The sequence below is a fragment of the Oncorhynchus mykiss genome, unplaced genomic scaffold (genome assembly GCF_013265735.2).
Source record: "Oncorhynchus mykiss isolate Arlee unplaced genomic scaffold, USDA_OmykA_1.1 un_scaffold_835, whole genome shotgun sequence".
NCBI classification, from domain to species: Eukaryota; Metazoa; Chordata; class Actinopteri; order Salmoniformes; family Salmonidae; genus Oncorhynchus; species Oncorhynchus mykiss.
The window spans coordinates 1-26929 of NW_023494282.1; the positions used below are offsets into that span (position 1 = coordinate 1).

The 26929-nt window shown below is 37.9% G+C and overlaps 34 non-coding genes across 34 annotated transcripts; all 34 read left to right on the forward strand.

Moving 5' to 3' along the window:
- Positions 1-252: 252 nt before the first annotated feature.
- On the forward strand, positions 253-324 carry trnac-gca. Its single transcript has one exon. It is a non-coding gene; the product is annotated as a tRNA-Cys (tRNA).
- A 421-nt stretch (positions 325-745) lies between these two features.
- trnac-gca lies at positions 746-817 on the forward strand. Its single transcript has one exon. It is a non-coding gene; the product is annotated as a tRNA-Cys (tRNA).
- A 1256-nt stretch (positions 818-2073) lies between these two features.
- Positions 2074-2145, forward strand: trnac-gca. Its single transcript has one exon. It is a non-coding gene; the product is annotated as a tRNA-Cys (tRNA).
- A 424-nt stretch (positions 2146-2569) lies between these two features.
- On the forward strand, positions 2570-2641 carry trnac-gca. The gene has a single exon. It is a non-coding gene; the product is annotated as a tRNA-Cys (tRNA).
- A 701-nt stretch (positions 2642-3342) lies between these two features.
- trnac-gca lies at positions 3343-3414 on the forward strand. Its single transcript has one exon. It is a non-coding gene; the product is annotated as a tRNA-Cys (tRNA).
- A 702-nt stretch (positions 3415-4116) lies between these two features.
- On the forward strand, positions 4117-4188 carry trnac-gca. The gene has a single exon. It is a non-coding gene; the product is annotated as a tRNA-Cys (tRNA).
- Positions 4189-5194: 1006 nt separating this feature from the next.
- On the forward strand, positions 5195-5266 carry trnac-gca. The gene has a single exon. It is a non-coding gene; the product is annotated as a tRNA-Cys (tRNA).
- Positions 5267-6574: 1308 nt separating this feature from the next.
- Positions 6575-6646, forward strand: trnac-gca. Its single transcript has one exon. It is a non-coding gene; the product is annotated as a tRNA-Cys (tRNA).
- A 702-nt stretch (positions 6647-7348) lies between these two features.
- trnac-gca lies at positions 7349-7420 on the forward strand. Its single transcript has one exon. It is a non-coding gene; the product is annotated as a tRNA-Cys (tRNA).
- Positions 7421-8122: 702 nt separating this feature from the next.
- On the forward strand, positions 8123-8195 carry trnac-gca. The gene has a single exon. It is a non-coding gene; the product is annotated as a tRNA-Cys (tRNA).
- A 703-nt stretch (positions 8196-8898) lies between these two features.
- trnac-gca lies at positions 8899-8970 on the forward strand. The gene has a single exon. It is a non-coding gene; the product is annotated as a tRNA-Cys (tRNA).
- Positions 8971-9672: 702 nt separating this feature from the next.
- Positions 9673-9744, forward strand: trnac-gca. Its single transcript has one exon. It is a non-coding gene; the product is annotated as a tRNA-Cys (tRNA).
- A 704-nt stretch (positions 9745-10448) lies between these two features.
- On the forward strand, positions 10449-10520 carry trnac-gca. Its single transcript has one exon. It is a non-coding gene; the product is annotated as a tRNA-Cys (tRNA).
- Positions 10521-11826: 1306 nt separating this feature from the next.
- On the forward strand, positions 11827-11898 carry trnac-gca. The gene has a single exon. It is a non-coding gene; the product is annotated as a tRNA-Cys (tRNA).
- A 379-nt stretch (positions 11899-12277) lies between these two features.
- Positions 12278-12349, forward strand: trnac-gca. Its single transcript has one exon. It is a non-coding gene; the product is annotated as a tRNA-Cys (tRNA).
- A 721-nt stretch (positions 12350-13070) lies between these two features.
- Positions 13071-13142, forward strand: trnac-gca. The gene has a single exon. It is a non-coding gene; the product is annotated as a tRNA-Cys (tRNA).
- A 379-nt stretch (positions 13143-13521) lies between these two features.
- On the forward strand, positions 13522-13593 carry trnac-gca. Its single transcript has one exon. It is a non-coding gene; the product is annotated as a tRNA-Cys (tRNA).
- Positions 13594-14594: 1001 nt separating this feature from the next.
- On the forward strand, positions 14595-14666 carry trnac-gca. The gene has a single exon. It is a non-coding gene; the product is annotated as a tRNA-Cys (tRNA).
- Positions 14667-15669: 1003 nt separating this feature from the next.
- trnac-gca lies at positions 15670-15741 on the forward strand. The gene has a single exon. It is a non-coding gene; the product is annotated as a tRNA-Cys (tRNA).
- Positions 15742-17167: 1426 nt separating this feature from the next.
- trnac-gca lies at positions 17168-17239 on the forward strand. Its single transcript has one exon. It is a non-coding gene; the product is annotated as a tRNA-Cys (tRNA).
- A 584-nt stretch (positions 17240-17823) lies between these two features.
- On the forward strand, positions 17824-17895 carry trnas-gcu. The gene has a single exon. It is a non-coding gene; the product is annotated as a tRNA-Ser (tRNA).
- Positions 17896-18140: 245 nt separating this feature from the next.
- On the forward strand, positions 18141-18212 carry trnac-gca. Its single transcript has one exon. It is a non-coding gene; the product is annotated as a tRNA-Cys (tRNA).
- A 121-nt stretch (positions 18213-18333) lies between these two features.
- On the forward strand, positions 18334-18405 carry trnac-gca. The gene has a single exon. It is a non-coding gene; the product is annotated as a tRNA-Cys (tRNA).
- Positions 18406-19105: 700 nt separating this feature from the next.
- On the forward strand, positions 19106-19177 carry trnac-gca. Its single transcript has one exon. It is a non-coding gene; the product is annotated as a tRNA-Cys (tRNA).
- A 700-nt stretch (positions 19178-19877) lies between these two features.
- Positions 19878-19949, forward strand: trnac-gca. The gene has a single exon. It is a non-coding gene; the product is annotated as a tRNA-Cys (tRNA).
- A 700-nt stretch (positions 19950-20649) lies between these two features.
- Positions 20650-20721, forward strand: trnac-gca. Its single transcript has one exon. It is a non-coding gene; the product is annotated as a tRNA-Cys (tRNA).
- Positions 20722-21423: 702 nt separating this feature from the next.
- Positions 21424-21495, forward strand: trnac-gca. Its single transcript has one exon. It is a non-coding gene; the product is annotated as a tRNA-Cys (tRNA).
- A 701-nt stretch (positions 21496-22196) lies between these two features.
- Positions 22197-22268, forward strand: trnac-gca. The gene has a single exon. It is a non-coding gene; the product is annotated as a tRNA-Cys (tRNA).
- Positions 22269-22969: 701 nt separating this feature from the next.
- trnac-gca lies at positions 22970-23041 on the forward strand. The gene has a single exon. It is a non-coding gene; the product is annotated as a tRNA-Cys (tRNA).
- A 419-nt stretch (positions 23042-23460) lies between these two features.
- trnac-gca lies at positions 23461-23532 on the forward strand. The gene has a single exon. It is a non-coding gene; the product is annotated as a tRNA-Cys (tRNA).
- Positions 23533-23954: 422 nt separating this feature from the next.
- Positions 23955-24026, forward strand: trnac-gca. The gene has a single exon. It is a non-coding gene; the product is annotated as a tRNA-Cys (tRNA).
- A 702-nt stretch (positions 24027-24728) lies between these two features.
- Positions 24729-24800, forward strand: trnac-gca. Its single transcript has one exon. It is a non-coding gene; the product is annotated as a tRNA-Cys (tRNA).
- A 701-nt stretch (positions 24801-25501) lies between these two features.
- trnac-gca lies at positions 25502-25573 on the forward strand. The gene has a single exon. It is a non-coding gene; the product is annotated as a tRNA-Cys (tRNA).
- A 1001-nt stretch (positions 25574-26574) lies between these two features.
- Positions 26575-26646, forward strand: trnac-gca. Its single transcript has one exon. It is a non-coding gene; the product is annotated as a tRNA-Cys (tRNA).
- Positions 26647-26929: the final 283 nt, after the last annotated feature.

Genomic DNA, 26929 nt, shown 5'->3' on the forward strand with positions numbered 1-26929 from the left:
TTGGTTATGTTACTCAGTCTAAAATGTCCCTCATTCAATGGTTTTTCTCTGTCAGACAGTTCCTATCAGAGGTGGAAGTGCAATAGACTTCAGATCAATAGGTCTCAGATTGTAATATATTTGTCATCTTCAAATCAAATACTTTATGGGTATGTTTTCAGAGAGAGAGTGTTCTTCATTAGTTTTTGTTGATCTCCAGCTATAATGTCCCTTATTAGACAATTTTTTGGCCTTTAGACAATTTCAAGCAGAGGGGGTATAGCTCAGTGGTAGAGCATTTGACTGCAGATCAAGAGGTCCCAGGTTCAAATCCTGATGCCCCCTTTAAATCAAGTGATTTCAAAGAGTATTTTGAGGGTAGAGGACTCTTTTTTCGAATATGTTACTCAGGCAAAATTGTCCCTTATTAGACAATTTCTCAAGTTCAAATCCTGTCACCCGCTTGAAATCAAGTACTTTCTAAGTGTATTTTGAGAGAGGGAGTGCTCCTTTTTTTGTTATGTTACTCAGTCTAAAATGTCCCTCATTCAATGGTTTTTCTCTGTCAGACAGTTCCTATCAGAGGTGGAAGTGCAATAGACTTCAGATCAATAGGTCTCAGATTGTAATATATTTGTCATCTTCAAATCAAATACTTTCTGGGTATGTTTTCAGAGAAAGAGTGTTCTTCATTAGATTTTGTTGATCTCCAGCTATAATGTCCCTTATTAGACAATTTTTCCGCCTTCAGGCAGTTTCTAGCAGAGGGGGTATAGCTCAGTGGTAGAGCATTTGACTGCAGATCAAGAGGTCCCAGGTTCAAATCCCGGTGCCCCCTTAAAATCAAGAGCTTTCTAAGAGTATTTTGAGGGTAGAGGACTCTTTTCTGGTATATGTTACTCAGGGAAAATTGTCCCTTATTAGACTATTTCTCACGTTCAAATCCTGGCAACCCCTTGAAATCAACTACTTTCTAAGTGTATCTTGAGAGGTGGAGTGCTACTTTTTTGGTTATGTTACTCAGTCTAAAATGTCCCTCATTCAATGTTTTTTCTCTGTCAGACAGTTCCTATCAGAGGTGGAAGTGCAATAGACTTCAGATCAATATGTCTCAGATTCTAATTTTTTTGTCAACTTGAAATCAAACACTTTATGGGTACGTTTTCAAAGAGAGAGTTTTCTTTATTAGGTTATGTTGATCACAAGCTAAAATCTCCCTTATTAGACAATTTCTCAGGATCAAATACTGGCGCCCCCTTGAAATCAACTACTTTCTAAGTGTATCTTGAGAGGTGGAGTGCTACTTTTTTGGTTATGTTACTCAGTCTAAAATGTCCCTCATTCAATGTTTTTTCTCTGTCAGACAGTTCCTATCAGAGGTGGAAGTGCAATAGACTTCAGATCAATATGTCTCAGATTGTAATTTTTTTGTCAACTTGAAATCAAACACTTTATGGGTACGTTTTCAAAGAGAGAGTTTTCTTTCTTAGGTTATGTTGATCACAAGCTAAAATCTCCCTTATTAGACAATTTCTCAGGATCAAATACTGGCGCCCCCTTGAAATCAAGTACTTTCTAAGTGTATCTTGAGAGAGGGAGTGCTCCTTTTTTGGTTATGTTACTCAGTCTAAAATGTCCCTCATTCAATGTTTTTTCTCTGTCAGACAGTTCCTATCAGAGGTGGAAGTGCCAAAGACCAATAGGTCTCAGATTGTAATTTTTTTGTCAACTTGAAATCAAACACTTTATGGGTACGTTTTCAAAGAGAGAGTTTTCTTTATTAGGTTATGTTGATCACAAGCTAAAATCTCCCTTATTAGACAATTTCTCAGGATCAAATACTGGCGCCCCCTTGAAATCAAGTACTTTCTCAGTGTTTCTCGAGAGAGGGAGTGCTCTGCTAAAATGTCCCTCATTAGATGGTTTTTTCTCTGTCAGACAGTTCTTAACAGAGGTGGAAGTGCAACAGACTTCAGATCAATAGGTCTCAGATTATAATATATTTGTCATCTTGAAATCATATACTTTCTAGGTTCTACAGCTATAATGTCCCTTATTGGACCATTTTTCTGCCTTTAGGCAGTTTCTAGCAGAGGGGGTATAGCTCAGTGGTAGAGCATTTGACTGCAGATCAAGAGGTCCCAGGTTCAAATCCTGATGCCCCCTTTAAATCAAGAGCTTTCAAAGAGTATTTTGAGGGTAGATGACTTTTTTTTCCGAATATGTTACTCAGGCAAAATTGTCCCTTATTAGACAATTTCTCAAGTTCAAATCCTGAAACCCCCTTGAAATCAAGTACTTTCTAAGTGTATTTTGAGAGCGGGAGTGCTCCTTTTTTGGTTATGTTACTCAGTCTAAAATGTCCCTCATTCAATGTTTTTTCTCTGTCAGACAGTTCCTATCAGAGGAGGAAGTGCAATAGACTTCAGATCAATAGGTCTCAGATTGTAATATATTTGTCATCTTCAAATCAAATACTTTATGGGTATGTTTTCAGAGAGAGAGAGTGTTCTATATTAGTTTTTGTTGATCTACAGCTATAATGTCCCTTATTGGACAATTTTTCTGCCTTTAGACAGTCTCTAGCAGAGGGGGTATAGCTCAGTGGTAGAGCATTTGACTGCAGATCAAGAGGTCCCAGGTTCAAATCCCGGTGCCCCCTTAAAATCAAGAGCTTTCTATGAGTATTTTGAGGGTAGAGGACTCTTTTTTGGTATATGTTACTCAGGGAAAATTGTCCCTTATTAGACTATTTCTCACGTTCAAATCCTGGCACCCCCTTGAAATCAACTACTTTCTAAGTGTATCTTGAGAGGTGGAGTGCTACTTTTTTGGTTATGTTACTCAGTCTAAAATGTCCCTCATTCAATGTTTTTTCTCTGTCAGACAGTTCCTATCAGAGGTGGAAGTGCAATAGACTTCAGATCAATAGGTCTCAGATTGTAATTTTTTTGTCAACTTGAAATCAAACACTTTATGGGTACGTTTTCAAAGAGAGAGTTTTCTTTATTAGGTTATGTTGATCACAAGCTAAAATCTCCCTTATTAGACAATTTCTCAGGATCAAATACTCGCGCCCCCTTGAAATCAAGTACTTTCTCAGTGTTTCTTGAGAGAGGGAGTGCTCTGCTAAAATGTCCCTCATTACATGGTTTTTCTCTGTCAGACAGTTCCTAACAGAGGTGGAAGTGCAACAGACTTCAGATCAATAGGTCTCAGATTGTAATATATTTGTCATCTTCAAATCAAATACTTTATGGGTATGTTTTCAGAGAGAGAGTGTTCTTCATTAGTTTTTGTTGATCTCCAGCTATAATGTCCCTTATTAGACAATTTTTCCGCCTTTAGACAGTTTCTAGCAGAGGGGGTATAGCTCAGTGGTAGAGCATTTGATTGCAGATCAAGAGGTCCCAGGTTCAAATCCTGATGCCCCCTTTAAATCAAGTGCTTTCAAAGAGTATTTTGAGGGTAGAGGACGCTTTTTTCGAATATGTTACTCAGGCAAAATTGTCCATTATTAGACAATTTCTCAAGTTCAAATCCTGTCACCCCCTTGAAATCAAGTACTTTCTAAGTGTATTTTGAGAGAGGGAGTGCTCCTTTTTTGGTTATGTTACTCAGTCTAAAATGTCCCTCATTCAATGTTTTTTCTCTGTCAGACAGTTCCTATCAGAGGAGGAAGTGCAATAGACTTCAGATCAATAGGTCTCAGATTGTAATTTTTTTGTCAACTTGAAATCAAACACTTTATGGGTACGTTTTCAAAGAGAGAGTTTTCTTTATTAGGTTATGTTGATCACAAGCTAAAATCTCCCTTGTTAGACAATTTCTCAGTATCAAATCCTGGCGCCCCCCTTGAAATCAAGTACTTTCTCAGTGTTTCTTGAGAGAGGGAGTGCTCTGCTAAAATGTCCCTCATTACATGGTTTTTCTCTGTCAGACAGTTCCTAACAGAGGTGGAAGTGCAACAGACTTCAGATCAATAGGTCTCAGATTGTAATATATTTGTCATCTTCAAATCAAATACTTTATGGGTATGTTTTCAGAGAGAGAGTGTTCTTCATTAGTTTTTGTTGATCTCCAGCTATAATGTCCCTTATTAGACAATTTTTCCGCCTTTAGACAGTTTCTAGCAGAGGGGGTATAGCTCAGTGGTAGAGCATTTGACTGCAGATCAAGAGGTCCCAGGTTCAAATCCTGATGCCCCCTTTAAATCTAAGTGCTTTCAAAGAGTATTTTGAGGGTAGAGGACTCTTCTTTCGAATATGTTACTCAGGCAAAATTGTCCATTATTAGACAATTTCTCAAGTTCAAATCCTGTCACCCCCTTGAAATCAAGTACTTTCTAAGTGTATTTTGAGAGAGGGAGTGCTCCTTTTTTGGTTATGTTACTCAGTCTAAAATGTCCCTCATTCAATGGTTTTTCTCTGTCAGACAGTTCCTATCAGAGGCGGAAGTGCAATAGACTTCAGATCAATAGGTCTCAGATTGTAATTTTTTTGTCAACTTGAAATCAAACACTTTATGGGTACATTTTCAAAGAGAGAGTTTTCTTTATTAGGTTATGTTGATCACAAGCTAAAATCTCCCTTGTTAGACAATTTCTCAGTATCAAATCCTGGCGCCCCCCTTGAAATCAAGTACTTTCTAAGTGTATCTTGAGAGAGGGAGTGCTCCTTTTTTGGTTATGTTACTCAGTCTAAAATGTCCCTCATTCAATGGTTTTTCTCTGTCAGACAGTTCCTATCAGAGGAGGAAGTGCAATAGACTTCAGATCAATAGGTCTCAGATTGTAATTTTTTTGTCAACTTGAAATCAAAACACTTTATGGGTACGTTTTCATAGAGAGAGTTTTCTTTATTAGGTTATGTTGATCACAAGCTAAAATCTCCCTTGTTAGACAATTTGACAGTATAAAATCCTGGCGCCCCCCTTGAAATCAAGTACTTTCTCAGTGTTTCTTGAGAGAGGGAGTGCTCTGCTAAAATGTCCCTCATTACATGGTTTTTCTCTGTCAGACAGTTCCTAACAGAGGTGGAAGTGCAACAGACTTCAGATCAATAGGTCTCAGATTGTAATATATTTGTCATCTTCAAATCAAATACTTTATGGGTATGTTTTCAGAGAGAGAGTGTTCTTCATTAGTTTTTGTTGATCTCCAGCTATAATGTCCCTTATTAGACAATTTTTCCGCCTTTAGACAGTTTCTAGCAGAGGGGGTATAGCTCAGTGGTAGAGCATTTGACTGCAGATCAAGAGGTCCCAGGTTCAAATCCTGATGCCCCCTTTAAATCAAGTGCTTTCAAAGAGTATTTTGAGGGTAGAGGACTCTTTTTTCGAATATGTTACTCAGGCAAAATTGTCCATTATTAGACAATTTTCTCAAGTTCAAATCCTGTCACCCCCTTGAAATCAAGTACTTTCTAAGTGTATTTTGAGAGAGGGAGTGCTCCTTTTTTGGTTATGTTACTCAGTCTAAAATGTCCCTCATTCAATGGTTTTTCTCTGTCAGACAGTTCCTATCAGAGGAGGAAGTGCAATAGACTTCAGATCAATAGGTCTCAGATTGTAATTTTTTTGTCAACTTGAAATCAAACACTTTATGGGTACATTTTCAAAGAGAGAGTTTTCTTTATTAGGTTATGTTGATCACAAGCTAAAATCTCCCTTGTTAGACAATTTCTCAGTATCAAATCCTGGCGCCCCCCTTGAAATCAAGTACTTTCTAGGTGTATCTTGAGAGAGGGAGTGCTCCTTTTTTGGTTATGTTACTCTGTCTAAAATGTCCCTCATTCAATGGTTTTTCTCTGTCAGACAGTTCCTATCAGAGGTGGAAGTGCAATAGACTTCAGATCAGTAGGTCTCAGATTGTAATTTTTTTGTCAACTTGAAATCAAACACTTTATGGGTACGTTTTCAAAGAGAGAGTTTTCTTTATTAGGTTATGTTGATCACAAGCTAAAATCTCCCTTATTAGACAATTTCTCAGGATCAAATTCTGGCGCCCCATTGAAATCAAGTACTTTCTCAGTGTTTCTTGAGAGAGGGAGTGCTCTGCTAAAATGTCCCTCATTAGATGTTTTTTCTCTGTCAGACAGTTCCTAACAGAGGTGGAAGTGCAATAGACTTCAGATCAATAGGTCTCAGATTGTAATTTTTTTGTCAACTTTAAATCAAACACTTTATGGGTACATTTTCAAAGAGAGAGTTTTCTTTATTAGGTTATGTTGATCACAAGCTAAAATCTCCCTTGTTAGACAATTTCTCAGTATCAAATCCTGGCGCCCCCCTTGAAATCAAGTACTTTCTAAGTGTATCTTGAGAGAGGGAGTGCTCCTTTTTTGGTTATGTTACTCAGTCTAAAATGTCCCTCATTCAATGGTTTTTCTCTGTCAGACAGTTCCTATCAGAGGTGGAAGTGCAATAGACTTCAGATCAATAGGTCTCAGATTGTAATATATTTGTCATCTTGAAATCAAATACTTTCTGGGTATGTTTTCAGAGAGAGAGAGTGTTCTATATTAGTTTTTGTTGATCTCCAGCTATAATGTCCCTTATTAGACAATTTTTTGGCCTTTAGACAGTTTCTAGCAGAGGGGGTATAGCTCAGTGGTAGAGCATTTGACTGCAGATCAAGAGGTCCCAGATTCAAATCCTGATGCCCCCTTTAAATCAAGTGCTTTCAAAGAGTATTTTGAGGGTAGAGGACTCTTTTTTCGAATATGTTACTCAGGCAAAATTGTCCCTTATTAGACAATTTCTCAAGTTCAAATCCTGTCACCCGCTTGAAATCAAGTACTTTCTAAGTGTATTTTGAGAGAGGGAGTGCTCCTTTTTTTGTTATGTTACTCAGTCTAAAATGTCCCTCATTCAATGGTTTTTCTCTATCAGACAGTTCCTATCAGAGGAGGAAGTGCAATAGACTTCAGATCAATAGGTCTCAGATTGTAATTTTTTTGTCAACTTGAAATCAAACACTTTATGGGTACGTTTTCAAAGAGAGAGTTTTCTTTATTAGGTTATGTTGATCACAAGCTAAAATCTCCCTTGTTAGACAATTTCTCAGTATCAAATCCTGGCGCCCCCCTTGAAATCAAGTACTTTCTCAGTGTTTCTTGAGAGAGGGAGTGCTCTGCTAAAATGTCCCTCATTAGATGGTTTTTCTCTGTCAGACAGTTCCTAACAGAGGTGGAAGTGCAACAGACTTCAGATCAATAGGTCTCAGATTGTAATAGATTTGTCATCTTCAAATCAAATACTTTATGGGTATGTTTTCAGAGAGAGAGTGTTCTTCATTAGTTTTTGTTGATCTCCAGCTATAATGTCCCTTATTAGACAATTTTTCCGCCTTTAGACAGTTTCTAGCAGAGGGGGTATAGCTCAGTGGTAGAGCATTTGACTGCAGATCAAGAGGTCCCAGGTTCAAATCCTGATGCCCCCTTTAAATCAAGTGCTTTCAAAGAGTATTTTGAGGGTAGAGGACTCTTTTTTCGAATATGTTACTCAGGCAAAATTGTCCCTTATTAGACAATTTCTCAAGTTCAAATCCTGTCACCCGCTTGAAATCAAGTACTTTCTAAGTGTATTTTGAGAGAGGGAGTGCTCCTTTTTTGGTTATGTTACTCAGTCTAAAATGTCCCTCATTCAATGGTTTTTCTCTGTCAGACAGTTCCTATCAGAGGAGGAAGTGCAATAGACTTCAGATCAATAGGTCTCAGATTGTAATTTTTTTGTCAACTTGAAATCAAACACTTTATGGGTACGTTTTCAAAGAGAGAGTTTTCTTTATTAGGTTATGTTGATCACAAGCTAAAATCTCCCTTGTTAGACAATTTCTCAGTATCAAATCCTTGCGCCCCCCTTGAAATCAAGTACTTTCTCAGTGTTTCTTGAGAGAGGGAGTGCTCTGCTAAAATGTCCCTCATTAGATGGTTTTTCTCTGTCAGACAGTTCCTAACAGAGGTGGAAGTGCAACAGACTTCAGATCAATAGGTCTCAGATTGTAATACTTTTGTCATCAAGAAATCAATTACTTTATGGGTATGTTTTCAGAGAGAGAGTGTTCTATATTAGTTTTTGTCGATCTCCAGCTATTATGTCCCTTATTAGACAATTTTTCCGCCTTTAGACAGTTTCTAGCAGAGGGGGTATAAGCTCAGTGGTAGAGCATTTGACTGCAGATCAAGAGGTCCCAGGTTCAAATCCTGATGCCCCCTTTAAATCAAGGGCTTTCAGAGAGTATTTTGAGGGTAGAGGACACTTTTTTCGAATATGTTACTCAGGCGAAATTGTCCCTTATTAGACAATTTCTCACGTTCAAATCCTGGCACCCCCTTGAAATCAAGTACTTTCTAAGTGTATCTTGAGAGAGGGAGTGCTCCTTTTTTGGTTATGTTACTCAGTCTAAAATGTCCCTCATTCAGATGGTTTTTCTCTGTCAGACAGTTCCTAATCAGAGGTGGAAGTGCAATAGACTTCAGATCAATATGTCTCAGATTGTAATTTTTTTGTCAACTTGAAATCAAACACTTTATGGGTACGTTTTCAAAGAGAGAGTTTTCTTTATTAGGTTATGTTGATCACAAGCTAAAATCTCCCTTATTAGACAATTTCTCAGGATCAAATACTGGCGCCCCCTTGAAATCAAGTACTTTCTCAGTGTTTCTTGAGAGAGGGAGTGCTCTGCTAAAATGTCCCTCATTAGATGGTTTTTCTCTGTCAGACAGTTCCTAACAGAGGTGGAAGTGCAACAGACTTCAGATCAATAGGTCTCAGATTGTAATATATTTGTCATCTTCAAATCAAATACTTTCTGGGTATGTTTTCAGAGAGAGAGTGTTCTTCATTAGTTTTTGTTGATCTCCAGCTATAATGTCCCTTATTAGACAATTTTTCCGCCTTTAGACAGTTTCTAGCAGAGGGGGTATAGCTCAGTGGTAGAGCATTTGACTGCAGATCAAGAGGTCACAGGTTCAAATCCTGATGCCCCCTTTAAATCAAGTGCTTTCAAATAGTATTTTGAGGGTAGAGGACTCTTTTTCGAATATGTTACTCAGGGAAAATTGTCCCTTATTAGACAATTTCTCACGTTCAAATCCTGGCACCCCCTTGAAATCAAGTACTTTCTAAGTGTATCTTGAGAGAGGGAGTGCTCATTTTTTGGTTATGTTACTCAGTCTAAAATGTCCCTCATTCAATGTTTTTTCTCTGTCAGACAGTTCCTATCAGAGGTGGAAGTGCAATAGACTTCAGATCAATAGGTCTCAGATTGTAATTTTTTTGTCAACTTGAAATCAAACACTTTATGGGTACGTTTTCAAAGAGAGAGTTTTCTTTATTAGGTTATGTTGATCACAAGCTAAAATCTCCCTTATTAGACAATTTCTCAGGATCAAATACTGGCGCCCCCTTGAAATCAAGTGCTTTCTCAGTGTTTCTTGAGAGAGGGAGTGCTCTGCTAAAATGTCCCTCATTAGATGGTTTTTCTCTGTCAGACAGTTCCTAACAGAGGTGGAAGTGCAACAGACTTCAGATCAATAGGTCTCAGATTGTAATATATTTGTCATCTTGAAATCAAATACTTTATGGGTATGTTTTCAGAGAGAGAGAGTGTTCTATATTAGTTTTTGTTGATCTCCAGCTATAATGTCCCTTATTAGACAATTTTTCCGCCTTTAGACAGTTTCTAGCAGAGGGGGTATAGCTCAGTGGTAGAGCATTTGACTGCAGATCAAGAGGTCCCAGGTTCAAATCCTGATGCCCCCTTTAAATCAAGTGCTTTCAAAGAGTATTTTGAGGGTAGAGGACTCTTTTTTCGAATATGTTACTCAGGCAAAATTGTCCCTTATTAGACAATTTCTCAAGTTCAAATCCTGTCACCCCCTTGAAATCAAGTACTTTCTAAGTGTATTTTGAGAGAGGGAGTGCTCCTTTTTTGGTTATGTTACTCAGTCTAAAATGTCCCTCATTCAATGTTTTTTCTCTGTCAGACAGTTCCTATCAGAGGTGGAAGTGCAATAGACTTCAGATCAATAGGTCTCAGATTGTAATTTTTTTGTCAACTTGAAATTCAAACACTTTATTGGTACGTTTTCAAAGAGAGAGTTTTCTTTATTAGGTTATGTTGATCACAAGCTAAAATCTCCCTTATTAGACAATTTCTCAGGATCAAATACTGGCGCCCCCTTGAAATCAAGTACTTTCTCAGTCTTTCTCGAGAGAGAGGGAGTGCTCTGCTAAAATGTCCCTCATTAGATGGTTTTTCTCTGTCAGACAGTTCCTAACAGAGGTGGAAGTGCAACAGACTTCAGATCAATAGGTCTCAGATTGTAATATATTTGTCATCTTCAAATCAAATACTTTATGGGTATGTTTTCAGAGAGAGAGTGTTCTATATTAGTTTTTGTTGATCTACAGCTATAATGTCCCTTATTGGACAATTTTTCTGCCTTTAGACAGTTTCTAGCAGAGGGGGTATAGCTCAGTGGTAGAGCATTTGACTGCAGATCAAGAGGTCCCAGGTTCAAATCCTGATGCCCCCTTAAATCAAGATGCTTTCTAAGAGTATTTTGAGGGTAGAGGACTATTTTTTCGGAATATGTTACTCAGGGAAAATTGTCCCTTATTAGACAATTTCTCACGTTCAAATCCTGGCACCCCCTTGAAATCAACTACTTTCTAAGTGATATCTTGAGAGGTGGAGTGCTCCTTTTTTGGTTATGTTACTCAGTCTAAAATGTCCCTCATTCAATGTTTTTTCTCTGTCAGACAGTTCCTATCAGAGGTGGAAGTGCAATAGACTTCAGATCAATATGTCTCAGATTCTAATTTTTTTGTCAACTTGAAATCAAACACTTTATGGGTACGTTTTCAAAGAGAGAGTTTTCTTTATTAGGTTATGTTGATCACAAGCTAAAATCTCCCTTATTAGACAATTTCTCAGGATCAAATACTGGCGCCCCCTTGAAATCAAGTACTTTCTAAGTGTATTTTGAGAGAGGGAGTGCTCCTTTTTTGGTTATGTTACTCAGTCTAAAATGTCCCTCATTCATTGGTTTTTCTCTGTCAGACAGTTCCTATCAGAGGAGGAAGTGCAATAGACTTCAGATCAATAGGTCTCAGATTGTAATATATTTGTCAACTTGAAATCAAACACTTTATGGGTACGTTTTCAAAGAGAGAGTTTTCTTGATTAGGTTATGTTGATCACAAGCTAAAATCTCCCTTGTTAGACAATTTCTCAGTATCAAATCCTAGCGCCCCCCTTGAAATCAAGTACTTTCTCAGTGTTTCTTGAGAGAGGGAGTGCTCTGCTAAAATGTCCCTCATTAGATGTTTTTTCTCTGTCAGACAGTTCCTATCAGAGGTGGAAGTGCAATAGACTTCAGATCAATAGGTCTCAGATTGTAATTTTTTTGTCAACTTGAAATCAAACACTTTATGGGTACGTTTTCAAAGATAGAGTTTTCTTTATTAGGTTATGTTGATCACAAGCTAAAATCTCCCTTATTAGACAATTTCTCAGGATCAAATACTGGCGCCCCCTTGAAATCAAGTACTTTCTAAGTGGATCTTGAGAGAGGGAGTGCTCCTTTTTTGGTTATGTTAGTCAGTCTAAAATGTCCCTCATTCAATGTTTTTTCTCTGTCAGACAGTTCCTATCAGAGGTGGAAGTGCAATAGATTTCAGATCAATAGGTCTCAGATTGTAATTTTTTTGTCAACTTGAAATCAAATACTTTCTGGGTATGTTTTCAGAGAGAGAGTGTTCTTCATTAGTTTTTGTTGATCTCCAGCTATAATGTCCCTTATTAGACAATTTTTCCGCCTTTAGACAGTTTCTAGCAGAGGGGATATAGCTCAGTGGTAGAGCATTTGACTGCAGATCAAGAGGTCCCAGGTTCAAATCCTGATGCCCCCTTTAAATCAAGAGCTTTCTAAGATTATTTTGAGGGTAGAGGACTTTTTTCCGAATATGTTACTCTGGCAATATTGTCCCTTATTAGACAATTTCTCAAGTTCAAATCCTGAAACCCCCTTGAAATCAAGTACTTTCTAAGTGTATTTTGAGAGAGGGCGTGCTCCTTTTTTGGTTATGTTACTCAGTCTAAAATGTCCCTCATTCAATGTTTTTTCTCTGTCAGACAGTTCCTATCAGAGGAGGAAGTGCAACAGACTTCAGATCAATAGGTCTCAGATTGTAATATATTTGTCATCTTGAAATCATATACTTTCTGGGTTCTACAGCTATAATGTCCCTTACTGAACAATTTTTCTGCCTTTAGACAGTTTCTAGCAGAGGGGGTATAGCTCAGTGGTAGAGCATTTGACTGCAGAACAAGAGGTCCCAGGTTCAAATCCCGGTGCCCCCTTAAAATCAAGAGCTTTCTAAGAGTATTTTGAGGGTAGAGGACTCTTTTTTGGTATATGTTACTCAGGGAAAATTGTCCCTTATTAGACTATTTCTCACGTTCAAGTCCTGGCACCCCCTTGAAATCAACTACTTTCTAAGTGTATCTTGAGAGGTGGAGTGCTACTTTTTTGGTTATGTTACTCAGTCTAAAATGTCCCTCATTCAATGTTTTTTCTCTGTCAGACAGTTCCTATCAGAGGTGGAAGTGCAATAGACTTCAGATCAATATGTCTCAGATTCTAATTTTTTTGTCAACTTGAAATCAAACACTTTATGGGTACGTTTTCAAAGAGAGAGTTTTCTTTATTAGGTTATGTTGATCACAAGCTAAAATCTCCCTTATTAGACAATTTCTCAGGATCAAATACTGGCGCCCCCTTGAAATCAAGTACTTTCTAATTGTATCTTGAGAGAGGGAGTGCTCCTTTTTTGGTTATGTTAGTCAGTCTAAAATGTCCCTCATTCAATGTTTTTTCTCTGTCAGACAGTTCCTATCAGAGGTGGAAGTGCAATAGATTTCAGATCAATAGGTCTCAGATTGTAATTTTTTGTCAACTTGAAATCAAATACTTTCTGGGTATGTTTTCAGAGAGAGAGTGTTCTTCATTAGTTTTTGTTGATCTCCAGCTATAATGTCCCTTATTAGACAATTTTTCCGCCTTTAGACAGTTTCTAGCAGAGGGGATATAGCTCAGTGGTAGAGCATTTGACTGCAGATCAAGAGGTCCCAGGTTCAAATCCTGATGCCCCCTTTAAATCAAGAGCTTTCTAAGATTATTTTGAGGGTAGAGGACTTTTTTCCGAATATGTTACTCTGGCAATATTGTCCCTTATTAGACAATTTCTCAAGTTCAAATCCTGAAACCCCCTTGAAATCAAGTACTTTCTAAGTGTATTTTGAGAGAGGGCGTGCTCCTTTTTTGGTTATGTTACTCAGTCTAAAATGTCCCTCATTCAATGTTTTTTCTCTGTCAGACAGTTCCTATCAGAGGAGGAAGTGCAACAGACTTCAGATCAATAGGTCTCAGATTGTAATATATTTGTCATCTTGAAATCATATACTTTCTGGGTTCTACAGCTATAATGTCCCTTACTGAACAATTTTTCTGCCTTTAGACAGTTTCTAGCAGAGGGGGTATAGCTCAGTGGTAGAGCATTTGACTGCAGAACAAGAGGTCCCAGGTTCAAATCCCGGTGCCCCCTTAAAATCAAGAGCTTTCTAAGAGTATTTTGAGGGTAGAGGACTCTTTTTTGGTATATGTTACTCAGGGAAAATTGTCCCTTATTAGACTATTTCTCACGTTCAAGTCCTGGCACCCCCTTGAAATCAACTACTTTCTAAGTGTATCTTGAGAGGTGGAGTGCTACTTTTTTGGTTATGTTACTCAGTCTAAAATGTCCCTCATTCAATGTTTTTTCTCTGTCAGACAGTTCCTATCAGAGGTGGAAGTGCAATAGACTTCAGATCAATATGTCTCAGATTCTAATTTTTTTGTCAACTTGAAATCAAACACTTTATGGGTACGTTTTCAAAGAGAGAGTTTTCTTTATTAGGTTATGTTGATCACAAGCTAAAATCTCCCTTATTAGACAATTTCTCAGGATCAAATACTGGCGCCCCCTTGAAATCAAGTACTTTCTAATTGTATCTTGAGAGAGGGAGTGCTCCTTTTTTGGTTATGTTACTCAGTCTAAAATGTCCCTCATTCAATGTTTTTTCTCTGTCAGACAGTTCCTATCAGAGGTGGAAGTGCCAAAGACTTCAGATCAATAGGTCTCAGATTGTAATTTTTTTGTCAACTTGAAATCAAACACTTTATGGATAAGTTTTCAAAGAGAGAGTTTTCTTTATTAGGTTATGTTGATCACAAGCTAAAATCTCCCTTATTTGACAATTTCTCAGGATCAAATACTGGCGCCCCCTTGAAATCAAGTACTTTCTCAGTGTTTCTTGAGAGAGGGAGTGCTCTGCTAAAATGTCCCTCAATAGATGGTTTTTCTCTGTCAGACAGTTCCTAACAGAGGTGGAAGTGCAACAGACTTCAGATCAATAGGTCTCAGATTGTAATATATTTGTCATCTTCAAATCAAATACTTTCTGGGTATGTTTTCAGAGAAAGAGTGTTCTTCATTAGATTTTTTGATCTCCAGCTATAATGTCCCTTATTAGACAATTTTTCCGCCTTTAGGCAGTTTCTAGCAGAGGGGGTATAGCTCAGAGGTAGAGCATTTGACTGCAGATCAAGAGGTCCCAGGTTCAAATCCCGGTGTCCCCTTGAAATCAAGAGCTTTCTAAGAGTATTTTTTAGGGTAGAGGACTCTTTTTTGGTATATGTTACTCAGGGAAAATTGTCCCTTATTAGACTATTTCTCACGTTCAAATCCTGGCACCCCCTTGAAATCAACTACTTTCTAAGTGTATCTTGAGAGGTGGAGTGCTACTTTTTTGGTTATGTTACTCAGTCTAAAATGTCCCTCATTCAATGTTTTTTCTCTGTCAGACAGTTCCTATCAGAGGTGGAAGTGCAATAGACTTCAGATCAATATGTCTCAAATTCTAATTTTTTTGTCAACTTGAAATCAAACACTTTATGGGTACGTTTTCAAAGAGAGAGTTTTCTTTATTAGGTTATGTTGATCACAAGCTAAAATCTCCCTTATTAGACAATTTCTCAGGATCAAATACTGGCGCCCCCTTGAAATCAAGTACTTTCTAATTGTATCTTGAGAGAGGGAGTGCTCCTTTTTTGGTTATGTTACTCAGTCTAAAATGTCCCTCATTCAATGTTTTTTCTCTGTCAGACAGTTCCTATCAGAGGTGGAAGTGCCAAAGACTTCAGATCAATAGGTCTCAGATTGTAATTTTTTTGTCAACTTGAAATCAAACACTTTATGGATAACTTTTCAAAGAGAGAGTTTTCTTTATTAGGTTATGTTGATCACAAGCTAAAATCTCCCTTATTTGACAATTTCTCAGGATCAAATACTGGCGCCCCCTTGAAATCAAGTACTTTCTCAGTGTTTCTTGAGAGAGGGAGTGCTCTGCTAAAATGTCCCTCATTAGATGGTTTTTCTCTGTCAGACAGTTCCTAACAGAGGTGGAAGTGCAACAGACTTCAGATCAATAGGTCTCAGATTGTAATATATTTGTCATCTTCAAATCAAATACTTTATGGGTATGTTTTCAGAGAAAGAGTGTTCTACATTAGATTTTGTTGATCTCCAGCTATAATGTCCCTTATTAGACAATTTTTCCGCCTTTAGGCAGTTTCTAGCAGAGGGGGTATAGCTCAGTGGTAGAGCATTTGACTGCAGATCAAGAGGTCCCAGGTTCAAATCCCGGTGCCCCCTTAAAATCAAGAGCTTTCTAAGAGTATTTTGAGGGTAGAGGACTCTTTTTTGGTATATGTTACTCAGGGAAAATTGTCCCTTATTAGACTATTTCTCACGTTCAAATCCTGGCACCCCCTTGAAATCAACTACTTTCTAAGTGTATCTTGAGAGGTGGAGTGCTACTTTTTTGGTTATGTTACTCAGTCTAAAATGTCCCTCATTCAATGTTTTTTCTCTGTCAGACAGTTCCTATCAGAGGTGGAAGTGCAATAGACTTCAGATCAATATGTCTCAGATTCTAATTTTTTTGTCAACTTGAAATCAAACACTTTATGGGTACGTTTTCAAAGAGAGAGTTTTCTTTATTAGGTTATGTTGATCACAAGCTAAAATCTCCCTTATTAGACAATTTCTCAGGATCAAATACTGCCGCCCCCTTGAAATCAAGTACTTTCTAAGTGTATCTTGAGAGAGGGAGTGCTCCTTTTTTGGTTATGTTACTCAGTCTAAAATGTCCCTCATTCAATGTTTTTTCTCTGTCAGACAGTTCCTATCAGAGGTGGAAGTGCCAAAGACTTCAGATCAATAGGTCTCAGATTGTAATTTTTCTGTCAACTTGAAATTTAACACTTTATTGGTACGTTTTCAAAGAGAGAGTTTTCTTTATTAGGTTATGTTGATCACAAGCTAAAATCTCCCTTATTAGACAATTTCTCAGGATCAAATACTGGCGCCCCCTTGAAATCAAGTACTTTCTCAGTGTTTCTTGAGAGAGGGAGTGCTCTGCTAAAATGTCCCTCATTAGATGGTTTTTCTCTGTCAGACAGTTCCTAACAGAGGTGGAAGTGCAACAGACTTCAGATCAATAGGTCTCAGAGTTAAAAAAAATTGGTCAACTTGAAATCAAATACTTTATGTGTATGTTTTCAGAGAGAGAGTTTTCTTTATTAGGTTATGTTGATCACAAGCTAAAATCTCCCTTATTAGACAATTTCTCAGGATCAAATCCTGATGCCCCCTTTAAATGAAATGCTTTGAAAGAGTTGTTTGAGGGTAGAGGACTCTTTTTTCGAATATGTTACTCATAGAAAATTGTCCCTTATTAGACAATTTCTCACGCTCAAATCCTGGCACCCCCTTGAAATCAAGTACTTTCTAAGTGTATCTTGAGAGAGGGAGTGCTCCTTTTTTGGTTATGTTACTCAGTCTAAAATGTCCCTCATTCAATGGTTTTTCTCTGTCAGACAGTTCCTATCAGAGGTGGAAGTGCAAAAGACTTCAGATCAATAGGTCTCAGATTATAATATATTTGTCATCTTGAAATCAAATACTTTCTGGGTATGTTTTCAGAGAGAGAGAGTGTTTCTATATTAGTTTTTGTTGATCTCCAGCTATAATGTCCCTTATTGGACAATTGTTCTGCCTTTCGACAATTTCTAGCAGAGGGGGTATAGCTCAGTGGTAGCGCATTTGACTGCAGATCAAGAGGACCCAGGTTCAATTCCTGATGCCCCCTTGAAATTAAGTACTTTCTAAGTGTATTTTGAGAGAGGGAGTGCTCCTTTTTTGGTTATGTTACTCAGTCTAAAATGTCCCTCATTCAATGGTTTTTCTCTGTCAGATAGTTCCTATCAGAGGTGGAAGTGCAATAGACTTCAGATCAATATGTCTCAGATTGTAATATATTTGTCATCTTCAAATCAAATACTTTATGGGTATGTTTTCAGAGAGAGAGTGTTCTTCATTAGTTTTTGTTGATCTCCAGCTAAAATCTCCCTTATTAGACAATTTCTCAGGATCAAATACTGGCGCCCCCTTGAAATCAACTACTTTCTAAGTGTATCTTGAGAGAGGGAGTGCTCTGCTAAAATGTCCCTCATTAGATGGTTTTTCTCTGTCAGACAGTTCCTAACAGAGGTGGAAGTGCAACAGACTTCAGATCAATAGGTCTCAGATTGTAATATATTTGTCATCTTGAAATCAAATACTTTATGGGTATGTTTTCAGAGAGAGAGAGTGTTCTATATTAGTTTTTGTTGATCTCCAGCTATAATGTCCCTTATTTGACAATTTTTCCGCCTTTAGACAGTTTCTAGCAGAGGGGGTATAGCTCAGTGGTAGAGCATTTGACTGCTGATCAAGAGGTCCGAGGTTCAAATCCTGATACCCCCTTTAATCAAGTGCTTTCAAAGAGTATTTTGAGGGTAGAGGACTCTTTTTTCGAATATGTTACTCAGGCAAAAATGTCCCTCATTCAATGGTTTTTCTCTGTCAGACAGTTCCTATCAGAGGAGGAAGTGCAATAGACTTGGGTATGTTTTCAGAGAGAGAGAGTTTTCTATATTAGTTTTTGTTGATCTCCAGCTATAATGTCCCTTATTAGACAATTTTTCCGCCTTTAGACAGTTTCTAGCAGAGGGGGTATAGCTCAGTGGTAGAGCATTTGACTGCAGATCAAGAGGTCCCAGGTTCAAATCCTGATGCCCCCTTAAAATCAAGTGCTTTCTAAATGTATTTTGAGGGTAGAGGACTTTTTTTTCCGAATATGTTACTTAGGCAAAATTGTCCCTTATTTGACTATTTTCCCGCCTTTAGACAGTTTCTAGCAGAGGGGGTATAGCTCAGTGGTAGAGCATTTGACTGCAGATCAAGAGGTCCCAGGTTCAAATCCTGATACCCCCTTTAAATCAAGTGCTTTCAAAGAGTATTTTGAGGGTAGAGGACTCTTTTTTCGAATATGTTACTCAGGCAAAATTGTCCCTTATTAGACAATTTCTCACGTTCAAATCCTGGCACCCCCTTGAAATCAAGTACTTTCTAAGTGTATCTTGAGAGAGGGAGTGCTCCTTTTTTGGTTATGTTACTCAGTCTAAAATGTCCCTCATTCAATGTTTTTTCTCTGTCAGATAGTTCCTATCAGAGGTGGAAGTGCAATAGACTTAAGATCAATATGTCTCAGATTGTAATTTTTTGTCAACTTGAAATCAAACACTTTATGGGTACGTTTTCAAAGAGAGAGTTTTCTTTATTAGGTTATGTTGATCACAAGCTAAAATCTCCCTTATTAGACAATTTCTCAGTATCAAATACTGGCGCCCCCTTGAAATCAAGTACTTTCTCAGTGTTTCTTGAGAGAGGGAGTGCTCTGCAAAAATGTCCCTCATTAGATGGTTTTTCTCTGTCAGACAGTTCCTAACAGAGGTGGAAGTGCAACAGACTTCAGATAAATAGGTCTCAGATGGTAATATTATTGTCATCAAGAAATCAATTACTTTATGGGTATGTTTTCAGAGAGAGAGTGTTCTTTATTAGTTTTTGTCGATCTCCAGCTATTATGTCCCTTATTTGACCATTTTTCCGCCTTTAGACAGTTTCTAGCAGAGGGGGTATAGCTCAGTGGTAGAGCATTTGACTGCAGATCAAGAGGTCCCAGGTTCAAATCCTGATACCCCCTTTAAATCAAGTGCTTTCAAAGAGTATTTTGAGGGTAGAGGACTCTTTTTTCGAATATGTTACTCAGGCAAAATTGTCCCTTATTAGACAATTTCTCACGTTCAAATCCTGGCACCCCCTTGAAATCAAGTACTTTCTAAGTGTATCTTGAGAGAGGGAGTGCTCCTTTTTTGGTTATGTTACTCAGTCTAAAATGTCCCTCATTCAATGTTTTTTCTCTGTCAGATAGTTCCTATCAGAGGTGGAAGTGCAATAGACTTAAGATCAATATGTCTCAGATTGTAATTTTTTGTCAACTTGAAATCAAACACTTTATGGGTACGTTTTCAAAGAGAGAGTTTTCTTTATTAGGTTATGTTGATCACAAGCTAAAATCTCCCTTATTAGACAATTTCTCAGGATCAAATACTGGCGCCCCCTTGAAATCAAGTACTTTCTCAGTGTTTCTTGAGAGAGGGAGTGCTCTGCAAAAATGTCCCTCATTAGATGGTTTTTCTCTGTCAGACAGTTCCTAACAGAGGTGGAAGTGCAACAGACTTCAGATAAATAGGTCTCAGATGGTAATATTATTGTCATCAAGAAATCAATTACTTTATGGGTATGTTTTCAGAGAGAGAGTGTTCTTTATTAGTTTTTGTCGATCTCCAGCTATTATGTCCCTTATTTGACCATTTTTCCGCCTTTAGACAGTTTCTAGCAGAGGGGGTAAAGCTCAGTGGTAGAGCATTTGACTGCAGATCAAGAGGTCCCAGGTTCAAATCCTGATACCCCCTTTAAATCAAGTGCTTTCAAAGAGTATTTTGAGGGTAGAGGACTCTTTTTTCGAATATGTTACTCAGGCAAAATTGTCCCTTATTAGACAATTTCTCACGTTCAAATCCTGGCACCCCCTTGAAATCAAGTACTTTCTAAGTGTATCTTGAGAGAGGGAGTGCTCCTTTTTTGGTTATGTTACTCAGTCTAAAATGTCCCTCATTCAATGTTTTTTCTCTGTCAGATAGTTCCTATCAGAGGTGGAAGTGCAATAGACTTAAGATCAATATGTCTCAGATTGTAATTTTTTGTCAACTTGAAATCAAACACTTTATGGGTACGTTTTCAAAGAGAGAGTTTTCTTTATTAGGTTATGTTGATCACAAGCTAAAATCTCCCTTATTAGACAATTTCTCAGGATCAAATACTGGCGCCCCCTTGAAATCAAGTACTTTCTCAGTGTTTCTTGAGAGAGGGAGTGCTCTGCAACAATGTCCCTCATTAGATGGTTTTTCTCTGTCAGACAGTTCCTAACAGAGGTGGAAGTGCAACATACTTCAGATAAATAGGTCTCAGATGGTAATATTATTGTCATCAAGAAATCAATTACTTTATGGGTATGTTTTCAGAGAGAGAGAGTTCTTTATTAGTTTTTGTCGATCTCCAGCTATTATGTCCCTTATTTGACCATTTTTCCGCCTTTAGACAGTTTCTAGCAGAGGGGGTATAGCTCAGTGGTAGAGCATTTGACTGCAGATCAAGAGGTCCCAGGTTCAAATTCTGATGCCCCCTTAAAATCAAGTGCTTTCAAAGAGTATTTTGAGGGTAGAGGACTCTTTTTTCGAATATGTTACTCAGGCAAAATTGTCCCTTATTAGACAATTTCTTACGTTCAAATCCTGGCACCCCCTTGAAATCAAGTACTTTCTAAGTGTATCTTGAGAGAGGGAGTGCTCCTTTTTTGGTTATGTTACTCAGTCTAAAATGTCCCTCATTCAATGTTTTTTCTCTGTCAGATAGTTCCTATCAGAGGTGGAAGTGCAATAGACTTGAGATCAATATGTCTCAGATTGTAATTTTTTGTCAACTTGAAATCAAACACTTTATGGGTACGTTTTCAAAGAGAGAGTTTTCTTTATTAGGTTATGTTGATCACAAGCTAAAATCTCCCTTATTAGACAATTTCTCAGGATCAAATACTGGCGCCCCCTTGAAATCAACTACTTTCTAAGTGTATCTTGAGAGAGGGAGTGCTCTGCTAAAATGTCCCTCATTAGATGGTTTTTCTCTGTCAGACAGTTCCTAACAGAGGTGGAAGTGCAACAGACTTCAGATCAATAGGTCTCAGATTGTAATATATTTGTCATCTTGAAATCAAATACTTTATGGGTATGTTTTCAGAGAGAGAGAGTGTTCTATATTAGTTTTTGTTGATCTCCAGCTATAATGTCCCTTATTTGACAATTTTTCCGCCTTTAGACAGTTTCTAGCAGAGGGGGTGTAGCTCAGTGGTAGAGCATTTGACTGCAGATCAAGAGGTCCCAGGTTCAAATTCTGATGCCCCCTTAAAATCAAGAGCTTTCTAAGAGTATTTTGAGGGTTGAGGACTTTTTTTCCGAATATGTTACTCAGGCAAAATTGTCCCTTATTAGACAATTTCTCACGTTCAAATCCTGTCACCCCCTTGAAATCAAGTACTTTCTAAGTGTATTTTGAGAGAGGGAGTGCTCCTTTTTTGGTTATGTTACTCAGTCTAAAATGTCCCTCATTCAATGTTTTTTCTCTGTCAGACAGTTCCTGTCAAAGGTGGAAGTGCAATAGACTTCAGATCAATAGGTCTCAGATTGTAATTTTTTTGTCAACTTGAAATCAAACACTTTATGGGTATGTTTTCAAAGAGACAGTTTTCTTTATTAGGTTATGTTGATCACAAGCTAAAATCTCCCTTATTAGACAATTTCTCAGGATCGAATACTGGCGCCCCCTTGAAATTAAGTACTTTCTCAGTGTTTCTTGAGAGAGGGAGTGCTCTGCTAAAATGTCCCTCATTAGATGGTTTTTCTCTGTCAGACAGTTCCTAACAGAGGTGGAAGTGCAACAGACTTCAGATCAATAGGTCTCAGATGGTAATATTATTGTCATCAAGAAATCAATTACTTTATGGGTATGTTTTCAGAGAGAGAGTGTTCTATATTAGTTTTTGTCGATCTCCAGCTATTATGTCCCTTATTAGACAATTTTTCCGCCTTTAGACAGTTTCTAGCAGAGGGGGTATAGCTCAGTGGTAGAGCATTTGACTGCAGATCAAGAGGTCCCAGGTTCAAATCCTGATGCCCCCTTTAAATCAAGTGCTTTCAAAGAGTATTTTGAGGGTAGAGGACTCTTTTTTCGAATATGTTACTCAGGCAAAATTGTCCCTTATTAGACAATTTCTCAAGTTCAAATCCTGTCACCCCCTTGAAATCAAGTACTTTCTAAGTGTATTTTGAGAGAGGGAGTGCTCCTTTTTTGGTTATGTTACTCAGTCTAAAATGTCCCTCATTCAATGGTTTTTCTCTGTCAGACAGTTCCTATCAGAGGTGGAAGTGCAATAGACTTCAGATCAATAGGTCTCAGATTGTAATTTTTTTGTCAACTTGAAATCAAACACTTTATGGGTATGTTTTCAAAGAGACAGTTTTCTTTATTAGGTTATGTTGATCACAAGCTAAAATCTCCCTTATTAGACAATTTCTCAGGATCGAATACTGGCGCCCCCTTGAAATTAAGTACTTTCTCAGTGTTTCTTGAGAGAGGGAGTGCTCTGCAAAAATGTCCCTCATTAGATGGTTTTTCTCTGTCAGACAGTTCCTAACAGAGGTGGAAGTGCAACAGACTTCAGATCAATAGGTCTCAGATGGTAATATTATTGTCATCAAGAAATCAATTACTTTATGGGTATGTTTTCAGAGAGAGAGTGTTCTTTATTAGTTTTTGTCGATCTCCAGCTATTATGTCCCTTATTTGACAATTTTTCCGCCTTTAGACAGTTTCTAGCAGAGGGGGTATAGCTCAGTGGTAGAGCATTTGACTGCAGATCAAGAGGTCCCAGGTTCAAATCCTGATGCCCCCTTTAAATCAAGTGCTTTCAAAGAGTATTTTGAGGGTAGAGGACTCTTTTTTTGAATATGTTACTCAGGCAAAATTGTCCCTTATTAGACAATTTCTCAAGTTCAAATCCTGTCACCCCCTTGAAATCAAGTACTTTCTAAGTGTATTTTGAGAGAGGGAGTGCTCCTTTTTTGGTTATGTTACTCAGTCTAAAATGTCCCTCATTCAATGGTTTTTCTCTGTCAGACAGTTCCTATCAGAGGTGGAAGTGCAATAGACTTCAGATCAATAGGTCTCAGATTGTAATATATTTGTCATCTTCAAATCAAATACTTTATGGGTATGTTTTCAGAGAGAGTGTTCTTCATTAGTTTTTGTTGATCTCCAGCTATAATGTCCCTTATTAGACAATTTTTCGGCCTTTAGACAGTTTCAAGCAGAGGGGGTATAGCTCAGAGGTAGAGCATTTGACTGCAGTTCAAGAGGTCCCAGGTTCAAATCCTGATGCCCCCTTTAAATCAAGTGCTTTCAAAGAGTATTTTGAGGGTAGAGGACTCTTTTTTCGAATATGTTACTCAGGGAAAATTGTCCCTTATTAGACAATTTCTCAGTGTCAAATCCTGGCGCCCCCCTTGAAATCAAGTACTTTCTAAGTGTATCTTGAGAGAGGGAGTGCTCCTTTATTGGTTATGTTACTCAGTCTAAAATGTCCCTCATTCAATGGTTTTTCTCTGTCAGACAGTTCCTATCAGAGGAGGAAGTGCAATAGACTTCAGATCAATAGGTCTCAGATTGTAATTTTTTTGTCAACTTGAAATCAAGCACTTTATGGGTACGTTTTCAAAGAGAGAGTTTTCTTTATTAGTTTTTGTCGATCTCCAGCTATTATGTCCCTTATTAGACAATTTTTCCGCCTTTAGACAGTTTCTAGCAGGGGGGGTATAGCTCAGTGGTAGAGTCTTTGACTGCAGATCAAGAGGTCCCAGGTTCAAACCCTGATGCCCCCTTAAAATCAAGAGCTTTCAAAGAGTATTTTGAGGGTAGAGGACTTTTTTTCCGAATATGTTACTCAGGCAAAATTGTCCCTTATTAGACAATTTCTCAAGTTCAAATCCTGTCACCCCCTTGAAATCAAGTACTTTCTAAGTGTATTTTGAGAGAGGGAGTGCTCCTTTTTTGGTTATGTTACTCAGTCTAAAATGTCCCTCATTCAATGGTTTTTCTCTGTCAGACAGTTCCTATCAGAGGAGGAAGTGCAATAGACTTCAGATCAATAGGTCTCAGATTGTAATTTTTTTGTCAACTTGAAATCAAACACTTTATGGGTACGTTTTCAAAGAGAGAGTTTTCTTTATTAGGTTATGTTGATCACAAGCTAAAATCTCCCTTGTTAGACAATTTCTCAGTATCAAATCCTGGCGCCCCCCTTGAAATCAAGTACTTTCTCAGTGTTTCTTGAGAGAGGGAGTGCTCTGCTAAAATGTCCCTCATTAGATGGTTTTTCTCTGTCAGACAGTTCCTAACAGAGGTGGAAGTGCAACAGACTTCAGATCAATAGGTCTCAGATGGTAATATTATTGTCATCAAGAAATCAATTACTTTATGGGTATGTTTTCAGAGAGAGAGTGTTCTTTATTAGTTTTTGTTGATCTCCAGCTATTATGTCCCTTATTTGACAATTTTTCCGCCTTTAGACAGTTTCTAGCAGAGGGGGTATAGCTCAGTGGTAGAGCATTTGACTGCAGATCAAGAGGTCCCAGGTTCAAATCCTGATGCCCCCTTTAAATCAAGTGCTTTCAAAGAGTATTTTGAGGGTAGAGGACTCTTTTTTCGAATATGTTACTCAGGCAAAATTGTCCCTTATTAGACAATTTCTCAAGTTCAAATCCTGTCACCCCCTTGAAATCAAGTACTTTCTAAGTGTATTTTGAGAGAGGGAGTGCTCCTTTTTTGGTTATGTTACTCAGTCTAAAATGTCCCTCATTCAATGGTTTTTCTCTGTCAGACAGTTCCTATCAGAGGTGGAAGTGCAATAGACTTCAGATCAATAGGTCTCAGATTGTAATTTTTTTGTCAACTTGAAATCAAACACTTTATGGGTATGTTTTCAAAGAGACAGTTTTCTTTATTAGGTTATGTTGATCACAAGCTAAAATCTCCCTTATTAGACAATTTCTCAGGATCGAATACTGGCGCCCCCTTGAAATTAAGTACTTTCTCAGTGTTTCTTGAGAGAGGGAGTGCTCTGCAAAAATGTCCCTCATTAGATGGTTTTTCTCTGTCAGACAGTTCCTAACAGAGGTGGAAGTGCAACAGACTTCAGATCAATAGGTCTCAGATGGTAATATTATTGTCATCAAGAAATCAATTACTTTATGGGTATGTTTTCAGAGAGAGAGTGTTCTTTATTAGTTTTTGTCGATCTCCAGCTATTATGTCCCTTATTTGACAATTTTTCCGCCTTTAGACAGTTTCTAGCAGAGGGGGTATAGCTCAGTGGTAGAGCATTTGACTGCAGATCAAGAGGTCCCAGGTTCAAATCCTGATGCCCCCTTTAAATCAAGTGCTTTCAAAGAGTATTTTGAGGGTAGAGGACTCTTTTTTCGAATATGTTACTCAGGCAAAATTGTCCCTTATTAGACAATTTCTCACGTTCAAGTCCTGGCACCCCCTTGAAATCAACTACTTTCTAAGTGTATCTTGAGAGGTGGAGTGCTACTTTTTTGGTTATGTTACTCAGTCTAAAATGTCCCTCATTCAATGTTTTTTCTCTGTCAGACAGTTCCTATCAGAGGTGGAAGTGCAATAGACTTCAGATCAATATGTCTCAGATTCTAATTTTTTTGTCAACTTGAAATCAAACACTTTATGGGTACGTTTTCAAAGAGAGAGTTTTCTTTATTAGGTTATGTTGATCACAAGCTAAAATCTCCCTTATTAGACAATTTCTCAGGATCAAATACTGGCGCCCCCTTGAAATCAAGTACTTTCTAATTGTATCTTGAGAGAGGGAGTGCTCCTTTTTTGGTTATGTTACTCAGTCTAAAATGTCCCTCATTCAATGTTTTTTCTCTGTCAGACAGTTCCTATCAGAGGTGGAAGTGCCAAAGACTTCAGATCAATAGGTCTCAGATTGTAATTTTTTTGTCAACTTGAAATCAAACACTTTATGGATAAGTTTTCAAAGAGAGAGTTTTCTTTATTAGGTTATGTTGATCACAAGCTAAAATCTCCCTTATTTGACAATTTCTCAGGATCAAATACTGGCGCCCCCTTGAAATCAAGTACTTTCTCAGTGTTTCTTGAGAGAGGGAGTGCTCTGCTAAAATGTCCCTCAATAGATGGTTTTTCTCTGTCAGACAGTTCCTAACAGAGGTGGAAGTGCAACAGACTTCAGATCAATAGGTCTCAGATTGTAATATATTTGTCATCTTCAAATCAAATACTTTCTGGGTATGTTTTCAGAGAAAGAGTGTTCTTCATTAGATTTTTTGATCTCCAGCTATAATGTCCCTTATTAGACAATTTTTCCGCCTTTAGGCAGTTTCTAGCAGAGGGGGTATAGCTCAGAGGTAGAGCATTTGACTGCAGATCAAGAGGTCCCAGGTTCAAATCCCGGTGTCCCCTTGAAATCAAGAGCTTTCTAAGAGTATTTTTTAGGGTAGAGGACTCTTTTTTGGTATATGTTACTCAGGGAAAATTGTCCCTTATTAGACTATTTCTCACGTTCAAATCCTGGCACCCCCTTGAAATCAACTACTTTCTAAGTGTATCTTGAGAGGTGGAGTGCTACTTTTTTGGTTATGTTACTCAGTCTAAAATGTCCCTCATTCAATGTTTTTTCTCTGTCAGACAGTTCCTATCAGAGGTGGAAGTGCAATAGACTTCAGATCAATATGTCTCAAATTCT